The 12,067-nt window shown below is 47.2% G+C and overlaps 1 long non-coding RNA gene across 1 annotated transcript; it reads left to right on the plus strand.

Annotated features, from left to right (window-relative positions):
• The first annotated feature begins 6,385 nt into the window (after window positions 1–6,385).
• Window positions 6,386–8,550, plus strand: LOC132505279 (uncharacterized). Its single transcript, XR_009535341.1, has 2 exons — window positions 6,386–6,591; window positions 8,142–8,550. It is a non-coding gene; the product is annotated as an uncharacterized LOC132505279 (long non-coding RNA).
• Window positions 8,551–12,067: the final 3,517 nt, after the last annotated feature.

Raw genomic sequence — 12,067 nt, forward strand, 5'->3', positions numbered from 1 at the left:
ACAAAGAGAAATCCTCTGCACCAACAGGTTACCAATTCCAAATATACAGACATATCTATATTCTATAGAAATAATTTCAAAGATACATTTTCAACCATAAATAGTTCAAAACAGGCAAAACTAACGAATGATGATAAAGTGAAAGAGTGGTCCTTTGAGGGAAAGTAACAACGAGAGGAGGCACAAGAGAAGCTTCTGGAATGCAGGAAACACTCTATATACTGAGCTGGGCTGTGGTTACACAGGTGTGTTCACTTTGTAAAACTAATCGTGCTATATGCTTAAGATGTATGCACTTCACAGTATGTATGTTACATGAAAACTTTGTTAAAAATGCATGGCCAAATTTGGCAATATCTATCAAAATTACAAATGCCCAGAACGTTTTAGTAATTAATCCTACAGATATTTCCCCATGTTACAAAATGATACAGGTGTCCTTTGGGTGGACAGTTAGATTGTTCTCTTTTTGCCATTACAATCAGGGCTGCGGTGAATATCCTTGTACAGTCTCATGAATTTTCACAAAGTAAACACACTCTGTTCAAGAACCCAAAATTACCAGCATCCCCATCAACCCTCTTTCAGTTATCACTCCCTCACCTACCATCCTGACTTCTAATATCACAGATGGTTTTGAAATTTATATGAATGGAGTCCTACATTATGTATTCCTTTCTTTTTTCTCTCCACATCATATTTGTGACAACATCATTCTGGTATTTTTTGTTTTGTTTTGTTTTGTGGTACGCGGGCCTCTCACTGTTGTGGCCTCCCCCGTCGCGGAGCACAGGCTCCGGACGCGCAGGCCCAGCGGCCATGGCTCATGGGCCCAGCCGCTCTGTGGCATGTGGGATCCTCCCGGACCAGGGCATGAACCCGCGTCCCCTGCATCGGCAGGCGGACTCTCAACCACTGCGCCACCAGGGAAGCCCCATCATTCTGTTTTAATTATCTTCACAGAACTTAGATTGTTTCTTCCCTGCCTCCACCTCCCACCCACACCCACACCCAGTAAAGGGCAAGAGCTTGGTCTAGGCCTCCAGCACCTTGCAGAGTAGCTACACATAGTAGAAAGTCAATAAATATCTATGAAGTAAGAGAATGAAGCAAACTTGATTGATAGTTTAGATTACAGAGTTTTAATATCCATATGGGGTCAGAGGCTAAGGAGCTGGGCTTGAGCAATTTAGAAAGCCCAGAGGGTAGGGAAAACTCTGCTCCTGTTCAAAGATGCTCAGAAAGCAGGGCTTTGTGTCTAAGGCCCGAGCAATAGAACTGGCCTGGAGAATCAGAATCTCTAACAAGCCTAGCCTATACCAAATATAATGGGGGTCTGAATTCTAGAATTACCTGCTCAGTGTAGAAACCTGGGGCTGAAAAACCAACCCAAAGAAGTGGGTCTAGAACTGCCCTATAAGTTCGCTTCTACTACACCGGACACTCCTTCCTGCTGAGATGAGCTCACAGACAAACATGACAAAGCAGTGAGGAAACCCAAGATGCACCTGAGAGATGCAACAAATGCTACAATCTGCAAGGACTTAAGGTACCAACTTTAAACACCTGAAGAGCCATGCTGGAACAGAGGGAGCCTGTGTGATTTGTGTGGCCCCAAGAGCAGAACAACAGTGCAGTTACAAGGAAGCAGAGTTTGAAGATACACACAAAAAAGGACTTTTTCACACTTGGAGCCAATCAGCAATGGAAGAGGCTGCCTTGGAAGAAAGTGAGCCTGCCAAAAGCAAGGAAGAATCAAGTAGAGTCTGCACAGGGCTTGAGGCTTTGGACTGGATGACCTCTGAGGTCTACTCCAACCTCAGGACTCCAGGATTCCAGGATTTTAAAACCTCTGGAAGCTTTGTTTCTTAACAACCACCCTCTCAACCCAACAAACCCACCCACTGCGTAGCCAGTATAGACAGCCCAAAGTCTTTCTTCTTGCCTTCTCTTCCCAATGTTATAAGTACAGAGACAAGACATATATGCACCTCAGTTTTAGAATGCTGGGGTGTTAGAACCCAGGGTCATTAGAACTCTGAAGTGCTAGAATCCTGGCGCAAAAGACTTGAAGCAAATATGACAAAAGGTACAATGGTTTGTTATTATTTGTACTTCCCTGTATCTTTTACATTTGTCCCTCCTTTGGGTTTTTTTTGTTTGTTTGTTGTTGTTTTATTTTTTAAGATTCTTTTGATGTGGACTATTTTTAGAGTCTTTCATTGAATTTGTTACAATATTGCTTCGTTTTATGTCTTGGTTTTTTGTCTGCAAGGCATGTGGGATCTTAGCTCCCTGACCAGGGATCGAACCCACACCCCCTGCATTGGAAGGCAAAGTCTTAACCACTGGACTGCCAGGGAAGTCCCCTGTTGTTTTTTTAAATTAAAGACTCCTAGGGCATTAGGAATCAGGAGCATCAGGGCTGGAGGGCTGGAAGGGAAATCAGCTTAGCTAAGCACACCAAGACCCTGATGGGGACAGAGGGAAGCCCAAGCCAGACTCCAGGATCCCACTCCGAAGGCAAGCTCTCTACCCCTGCACATGAAAACTGGGAAAGGAGAAAGCAACTTCAGGCAGGACCAGCATGAGGGCAGCTGGGTCACCTGCAGCCTGGCCAGCAGTGTGTCCACCCTCCTGGGCTAGAGGGACTCTCCCTGGAAATCACTCAAAGAAACACCATCTTCAAGGGACTTAGGGTACTGACAGCCCCAGAAAAGGCTGTTGGGGAGGGTTGGACCTCAGGCTTTCTAGTCTGTGTCTCCAGGCCCCCAGAGCCAGGTGGCCCTGAATAGGTCTACCACTGCCCTCAAAAACTGATATGCTGTCCACCAGCCCCCACTTACACCAGGGAACCTTGGGCCTGGCTAGGAAGAGAGTTGGAGGGGAGAAGCAGGAGTCAGGGAAGAGAGTAAAGTGGCCAAAGATAGAGATTGGAAGTCTTAGTATGTAGGGGGCGAGAGCCAAGCTGGGCACCAGGGTCTAGGTGTCCCCGATTCCTCTCCACCAAAGACCTCAGATCGGCAGTTGCCAAGAGTCCTGGAACCCACAGCTTAGTAGCAGCCAGACTGATTAGGCAAAGCCTGAAAGGGGCATAGTATCTCTGGTGTCTCGTCTTCCAGCCCAAAATGCCAGTAGAGGAGCTGAGCATTGGAGAAAGCAAGGGCAGGCAGGTAGGCAGAGAGGATGTAATTTGGGAGCCACCCCAGCCCCAAATATATCTGCCAACAATGCACCCCAGTGCCTGGAAGTCCTTCTTCGGATAAAGACATTGAAGGACTCTGTGAAGGAGGGAGGGACACATGAATTCAATTCAATATGCATCTGACAGCTTCTCTTATGTGTCCAGGATGGGAACACAACACTCATTGTCCAGGAAAAAAAGTGATGCTCAAGGAGGATGTCAGAATGGAGGAGTTTGAAGGTTAAAAGATCGTGGCACATGCTATGAAGGCACCACGCAAAGTAGTGCTGTGGAGGGTAACGGGGGTGTAACTCTATTCAGGTTAGTCAGAGAGGGCCTCTCTGAAGAGCTGACATTTAAGGCAAGACCTGAAGGATAAGAGGGAGCTGGTTAGGTGAAGAGCTGGGGGAAGGATATTCCAACCAGGAGGAACAGTAAATACAAAAGCTGTGAGGCAGAGCATAGCTTGGTGTGTCTGAGGCCCTGTCACAGTGCTAGTGCCGCTGGGGTAGGAAGGTGGGGAAAGTTTTGCAAGGTGACGTTAGACGGGTAGGCAGGGGCTGGGTCACCGGGACTCTTGGAGGACTTTATTCCAAGTGCGAAGGGGAGCTGTTAGGGCAGGAGAGTAAGTGGTGAAGGTTAATAATGATCACTGGCTGCCATGTAGAGAATGGACTGGAAAGAGCAAGAGATGCCACAGGCAGACCAGTGAGCAGGCTGTGGCCGTCCAGGGAGAGGCACTGAAGGTAGAGGACAGGGGACAGACAGCGTGAACCTGAACTCCAAGCCCAGAGCAGCCACACGGGCGTAAAGGGAGGTGAGGCTGGACGGAGCAGTTGGGACTGGATTGTGAAGGGCTTCAAAAGCCAGATTAGGATTTGGTTCTTTATCCTGCGGGAACTGGGGAGCCATCAAAGGCATTTTTATTTTATTTTTTTCATCAAAGAGCTTGGAGCAAGGGCATTTGACAGTGTGTTCAGATTTATGTGTTCACAAGAGCCCCATGACAGCTGGTGTGGAGGATGGACTGCAGGGGCGAGACCGGGGCAGGAAGACTTAGGAGGCGGCTGCCATAAGGGTCTAAATGCGAGGTGGTGAGGCCCAAAGAGGGGCCTCCACCCTGGCACCCCGGGGGGGTGCCCCTGCTCGTCCAAGGCTTGTCCCCCTCCTGGGGCCGTGGGCAGCTGCAGAGGGCCCGAGTGGGCCCCGGCTCTGATGCTTCAAGCAGAAAATAGGATGAGTGCAGCCAAAAGGCATCAGGGCTGTTTATCCGGTGGAGAGACGCCTCAGCATGGATTTATGGCTGAAAGGTTACTGGGGGGAGGGGATGGGGGGACCAGCTGTCCCCCATCCTCACAAAGGGCAAACAAAGGAGGTGACTATGGCCTCCACTGCAGCAAGAGGGAGAGAGGTTAGACACATGAGGAATATGTCCTGACAGGCATCAGAGGATGAAAGGGCCCTTCAGGGATCATGCAAACCAGCTCTCTCATTGGGCAGCTGGGGAAACGGAGGCACAGAGGAAGAAGCAGGTCCATGCCCAAGGTCACATACTGAATTAAAGCTACAACTAGACACAGCAGCACAACGTCTTCCTTTCAAAGATCTCAGGAGTCTCCCAGAGCACTCCCCAAAGCATGTTCCTTCAACTGCCTCGGAAGAATCTGGGATGTGGCTCTCCCAGAAAGAAGTGTGCTTGTGTAGCCCTCCCAGAGCCCCAACCAGTCACTGCGTTTATGGCGTTTGGTGGGAGCCTCCTGTATCTCTCAAGGGTCTTGGTCTTTCTGTGTTACCCTGTCTCTCTCTGCCCTCCGAGACTCTATTTCTTTGTCTTGGCCTCTGACTCAGTCTCTGTAGAGCTGAGCTAGGCTGGACCAATCTCCCACCCCCAGTGCCCCCAGTACTGGTAAAGTACCCCCACGTAGACAACGCTTGGGCCCAGTGCCCAGGCTGGAACAGGTGACAGCAGCTGTGGATCTATCTATAGCTCCCTTGCCCTTCAATTGTTCCCAACATCAAACAATGGTTGGGCCCTGGATTAGAGGCACCCCCCAGCAGCCCTGCTGAAATGGATCCCGGGGGCAGGGGATGAGGCTTACGAGGGCCACACTGTGATCTCTCGTGTCTACTTCTGTCTGGATCTCCATGTTCCTACCTATAGCTCTGGGCTCTAAGGCCTTCCAGCTCAGAGGCTGAGTGAGTAAAGGACCAGTGGATAAGGGACAGGGTGTGTGTGAACAGCGGACGGTATACAGGCATGTGAGTGACACGTGGGTTTCCCTCCTCCTACCTTGGTTGACAGACACTCATGGGCACTGGGATGCCAGTTCCATGAGGGCAGAGACCTAGTCTTTTTTATTCTTTGCTGCAGACCAGCCTGAGCCTGGCCATGGCACGTGTTCAATATATAGTACATCTCTGACCTTGGCCCTTAGGAAGAGCAAGGGTGTGCTGTGTAGTGGCATGACATAAGTGTGAGCAGCAGTACGGAGCAGTGATGAAGAATACGTTATCTAACGTCAGACTGCCTGAGACTGAATCCTGGCTCTGCCAATTACCAGCCATGAAATCGTGGAAAATCACTTAACCTCTTAACAATGGAGATTCGTACAAAGTACCCACCACATAGGATTCTGATGAGCACTATATGGGTTAAAACATCCGAAGTGCTTAGAACAGTGCCTGGCACATAGCAGAGACTCATGATGTAACGTGGGTTTCCCTCATATTATATTATTATTTACATTATTGTTGTTACTTTCAAGATATCTCATTAAATGAAAAAAGGGAGGAGCAGAGAGGAATAGGTGGCTGGAGGCTAGGAAAGGGACAGACTGATATTTTTTCCTTGTGTATCCTTTTATACCTTTGAATTTTGAATCATGTCTATGTATTACCTATTTCTTAAGTGTTTGCTAAATGAATAAAGGTCGCTTCCAACATATCGACCCTTGAAAAAGCAAGCCCCTACTCTGTGCCAGAGGGGAGGGCCTGGAGGAGGGCGGGTCCTCAGGGTGTGGGCTCAGCGCCCTCAGCCCTGGGTCTGAGTCCCTGGGACACCCTCTGTCCCCCAACCCAAAGGTGGACAAGATGTATCCATGCGAAATCATCCCAGAGCAAATTGTAAGCCAGAAGGAAGGCTTCCCAGTTTCTAGGCCAAGCAGCAGGGGTGGAAGGGGCAGTGGAAAAAGGCTCCTGCCCTCTTCCCTGGCCCCAGCCCCCAACTCTTCAGCCCAAGCTATTCTTAGAACCCAGATAATGCCAGCAGTTGCTGCTGTTCATATCAGCTTCCAGAGCCACCGGGTCCTGAGAGGCTCAGTGCTGCCCCCACCCCCAGAACGCTGGCCTCTCTGCAAGGTATGGGCGTCCTGCTCGCTCTATCCACCGTATCCCGCAGGCCACTGCAGGTAGGTAAGAGGACTGGGTGGTGGGCCCCTTCAAGACTTCCCTTGCCAGGCAGACGAGTGGAAATAGGAAGGGCTAAAGGACACCCTAGGGCATGGGCTGACCCCTGGAGGTCACCATCCAGATAGTCTGACCCGGCCTCAGCCTCCAAACTATGCTCAGAATATGAATGAAAGGGCTGGGGGCTCCGGACACGGGTTAGCCTGGGGAGCTGGGGTGGGGGAGAGTGGAAACAGCAGCAGGAGGAAAGCCTGGGAGGGTCAGTGTATAGGGGAGGGAGGACGCTAAAAAAAAGGAGGAAGAGATGGCAGAAGAGGGTCTGATAGCTCTGGCCCCAGAGTCAGACTGTCCAGCTCTGCCCCTTACTTGCTATGTGACCTTGACCTTTTCCTGTTGGAGCTTCAATTTCCATCATAAAATGAGCATAACCTTATTCCATTGGTTGTTAAGCAGAGTCAAGGAAATAATGTATGTAAAGAGCTTAGCCTGTGCCTGATACCTACAAGCCCTATGTAAATGTCTGACGACATTACCGTTGACTGTTTGAGCAGGCAATGGTTTTTTTTTAGCTTTGCACCTGCAGGGACTAGGCTGGGCACATGTTAGGACTGCCTCTTTGAGTCCTTGCTCTGCCATTTACAAGCTAAGTGACCGTGAGTTAGTTACTTAACCTCTCTGAGCCTTGGGTCCTTCGTTGCAAAATGGATATACGAAGAGCACCTGCCTCATAATGTTGCTGAGAGATATAAATGAACCGGAGTGCTTAGCCCATGGTAAGAGATCAACAGTGTGAACACGCCAGCCCTGTGGTGATGTGTATGTTGGGGTAGTCTGGAGAGGAGGCCTTGGGTCTGCCACTCTGGGGATGGAATTTGAGGTAGTGCCCAGGGCAGCCAACATTCTGGAAGAGACATCCTTGTGGGCATACGTGGGAGGAAAGTCCCAGGGTCTTAAAAGACCACAGCCACCCCACTGCCAAAATCCTGTGCCAAAACCTTGGCCCTGCCGGGGGTCTCAGGATCAAGACAGGCTTGTCCCAGCCTCTGTCAGCGTCCCGTTTTGTTGAGTTCAACAAACACTCTCTGATGCCACCCAGATTGGGACTGGTTGTAGGCTTGCTCCTAAGGAGGAGTCTGTCTGGTAGAGTGGAGACTGGGGGAAGAACTCTCAGAAGACCAATGAGAGGTAGAGTGGGACGGTGGGGTGAGGTTGTGTCTCTGTCCTTGTGATCATGGTCAGTCAGCTTGGTAGGTGAAGAGCAGAGAGAGGCTCAATGAGTTGAGATTGGAAACCAACCCAAACAGTCTACCCTGGGTATCTTGAGGTGTGCAGGGTGACCCTGCACTCTCCCACATCTCAGGTTATACTGCAAGCCTCTCTGCGAATCTGCACTTTGCTAACTTAAGGGTGAGAGGTCTCCCTGAGCACAGCCCTCAGTGTTTTTTTTTTAATTGGTTGAAAATGTTGTTATTACAAATATCTCTATTTTCCTACCTAATTCTTTGGGCCTTAAATTTCATTTCCCAATCATTTTCCAATTGAAATTTTTCAGATAATTGTATAGTTACAATAATTTATAAGAAATAATACAGGACTTCCCTGGTGGCACAGTGGTTAAGAATCCACCTGCCAATGCAGGGGACACGGGTTCAAGCCCTGGTCCGGGAAGATCCCAAATGCTGCGGAGCCACAAAGGCCATGCACCACAACTACTGAGCCTGTGCTCTAGAGCCTGAGAGCCACAGCTACTGAGCCCACGCGCCACAACTACTGAAGCCCGTGCGCTTAGAGCCTGTGCTCCGCAACAAGAGAGGCCACCACAACGAGAAGCCCACACACCACAACAGAAGAGTAGCCCCCGCTCGCCGCAGCTAGAGAAAGCCTGCGCACCGCAATGAAGACCCAATGCAGCCAAAAATAACTAAATAAAATAAATTTATAACAACAAAAGAAAATGTAAACTGGAATCACCCTATATTAAAAAAAAAAAAAAAAGAACCATCTTCCCCAGGGGCCTCCCACTCTGCTCCCTGCTGCCTTCTCCATGCCAGGCCCAGTGGATATTGCGACTTGCATTTCTCACCTACCCAAGCCTGGGCAAGCTTCTCCTTTCTTTGCTGTCCTGGGTTTAGCTGAGCCAGGCTAACAATACAGCACAGTGCTTAAGAGTTCTGGAGTCAGACTGCCTGGGTACAAACCTTCAGTTACTCTGCCCCTTTGATCCTCTGTTCCTCATCTATAAAGCAGGAATAATAACAGCACCTACTCCACAGGGAATTAAATAATACCTATAAAAAGAAAAAGGTACAATGCCTCGCATGTGTTCAATACACAATCCTTACTATTATTTTTCTTATTATCATTATCATCATCCCCAAACTCAGTGAATAAATAAGGGAAATACAGGGACTTCCCTGGCAGTCCAGTGGTTAAGATTCTGAGCTTCCACTGAAGGGGGCACATGTCCGATCCCTGGTCAGGGAACAAAGATCCCGCATGCCGTGAGGTGCAGCCAAAAAATAATAAAAATTAAAAACAAACAAAACAAAAAACCAAGGGAAATACATCCCACCAATACAGAGACCATGAGAAGGTCCTCAAGAAAGGGTCATTCCTAAGACCGTGGGATCCCATTCTCATCATTACACAATTCCCTTCTGGCTTCTCTCTAGCTCCCTCCCTTCTTGGTGAAAGTGTGGGGAGATGGAAGGGCAAGACTATAGCCTCTCCCTGGGGTAAGGCTCCCATTGCTGGTTTCAAGGTGACAACTGCCTTTCCCCATATATATAGAGTTGTTGGTCTCACCCAGTGCTTCCTAGCTCCAGGGTCTCCCTACAAACAGCTGGCAGTCTAGGCCCAGAGCCCTGCCATCCTCTAGCCACAGGAAGAATAGAGGGTCATCTCCTCATCAAAGAGCTGAATCCATTCTACTTTCATGCCATCCACCCACCCATGCAAATATTTACTGAAAAATAAACTTTGCTATTAATCTGGGAAATCCTAATGAGATATCATTTCACACCCACTAGCCTGGCACAATCAAAAAAGCCCAACAATACTGAGTCTTGGTGAGGATGCCAAATAAGGGCAATTCTAATACATTGCTGGCAGGAGTGCAAATTTGTAAAACCACTTATGAGAGTAATTTTGTATTATCTAGTAAATCTGAATATGCCCATGACCTTCAACATACTGCACGAGGAGGCACATATTAGACTGTTTACCCTTTGTAACAGCAAAATAGTAGAGACAACCCCAAAGGATCATTCATAGGAGAAAAGGTAAATGAAATGTGGTATTTTTATGCAATGAAACCTATAGAGCAGTGAAAACAAATGAACTAGTTACTCTTATCAACATGGATGAATCTCCCAGCATAAGGGTGAATGAGAAAATCAAACTGCACAAGAACACACGTTACCATGTAAAGGCCCCCAAACAGGAAAAACAGTATCATATATTTTTTTAGAAACACACACCTAGTAAAAGGACTAAAAATGCATACGACCTACCTCGTACCATGAATCAAAGACCTAAATGTAACAGCAAAACCCATAAATCTCACAGAAGACAGGTGTGAGTCTTCATGATTTTGGATTAGGCAATGGTTTCGTACATATGACACTCTAAACATAAGCAACCTAAGAAAAAAACCAGATGAATTAGATTACATCAAAATTAAAAACGTTTGTGCTTCAAAGGACACTATCAAGGGGTGGGATACGGAGGGTGGGAGGGAGACGCAAGAGGGAGGGGACATGGGCATGTATGTATACATATAGCTGATTCACTTTGTTATACAGCGGCAACTAACACAACAATGTAAAGCAATTATACTCCAATAAAGATATTTTAAAACACCCCAATTTCTTCAATATAAAGAGGCTGCATAAAATATATAGATATTTACCAAAAAAAAAAAAAAGACAACATCAAGAAACTGAAAAGAAAACCCACAGAATGGGAGAAAATATTTGCAAATCATATATCTGATAAGGGTCTGGTATCCAGAATATATAAAGAATTCTTAAAACTCAATAATATTTTTGCCCTTAAAATGGGTAAAAGGTTTTAATAGAATTTCCCCAAAGGATATATACAAATGGCCAATAAGCACACGAAAACGCGTTCAATATCATTAGTCATTAGGGAAATGCAAATTGAAACCATAATGAGATACCACTTCACACCCATTAGGATGGTCATAATCAAAGAGATAAGTGTTGGTGACGATGTAAAAATTGAAACTCTCATACATTGCTGGTGGGAATGGAAAACAGTGCAGCCACTTTAGAAAACAGTCTGGCAGTTCCTCAAAAAGTTAAACATAGAGTTACCATATGACCCAGCAAGTCCACTTATATAACCAAGAGAATTGAAAACATATATCCACACAAAAACTTGTTCATGGCAGCATTATTTATAGCAAAAAGCAGAAACAACCCAAATGTCCACCAAGTGATGGATAAACAAAACGTGCTGTATTCACACAATGGAATACCATACCATAAAAAGGAATGAAATATTGATTCATACTACAACATGGATGAACCTTGAAAACATTATGGTAAGTGAAAGAAGCCAGACACAAAAGACCACATACAGGATTCCATTTATAGTAAATGTCCAGAATGGGCAAATCCATAGAGACAGAAAGCAGATTAGTGATTGCCGGGGCTGGAGACAGGGAGGAATGGGGGAGTGACTGATAATGAGTATGGGGTTCCTTTTGGGGGTGAAAATGTTCTAGAATTAGATAGTGGTGATGGTTGCACAATCTTGTGAACACACTAAAAGCCACTAAACTGTACACTTAAGCAGGTTGAATTTTATGGTATATGAATAAAAAAATGGCATAGGGGCTTCCCTGGTGGCGCAGTGGTTGAGAGTCCGCCTGCCGATGCAGGGGACAAGGGTTCGTGCCCTGGTGCGGGAAGATCCCACATGCTGCGGAGCGGCTGGGCCCGTGAGCCATAGCCGCTGAGCCTGCGCGTCCGGAGCCTGTGCTCCGCAATGGGAGAGGCCACAACAGTGAGAGGCCCGCATACCACAAAAAAAAGAAAAAAAAATGGCATAGAATAATAAACACCAAATTCAGGAGACTCTTAACTTCGCCAGGGGTTGGGGAGGTGCAGTTGTAGAGGGGCACACAGGGGGCCTTCAGCTATATTAGCAGTTTTTATTTCGCAAGTGGGGTGGTGGGTATATGGTTGTCTGTTATACTAACATTTATACTTTTCTCAATGTTTTTATAATAAATAAAATTTAAAAGCATTTACTGAGTGTCAAGTAGGACCAGGCACTGGGCTACTTGGGTGGTATAATGGTGAGTAAAAGTGGATCTCACCCTTCCCAAAAGGTAGATAAAGATAAGTAGTGGGACTTCCCTGGTGGTCCAGTGGTTAAGAAGCTGTCTTGAGGGTGTCCCTGGTGGCGCAGTGGTTAAGAATCCGCCTGCCAATGCAGGGGACACGGGTT

Source organism: Lagenorhynchus albirostris, chromosome 15 (genome assembly GCF_949774975.1).
Source record: "Lagenorhynchus albirostris chromosome 15, mLagAlb1.1, whole genome shotgun sequence".
In the NCBI taxonomy this organism is placed as follows: domain Eukaryota; kingdom Metazoa; phylum Chordata; class Mammalia; order Artiodactyla; family Delphinidae; genus Lagenorhynchus; species Lagenorhynchus albirostris.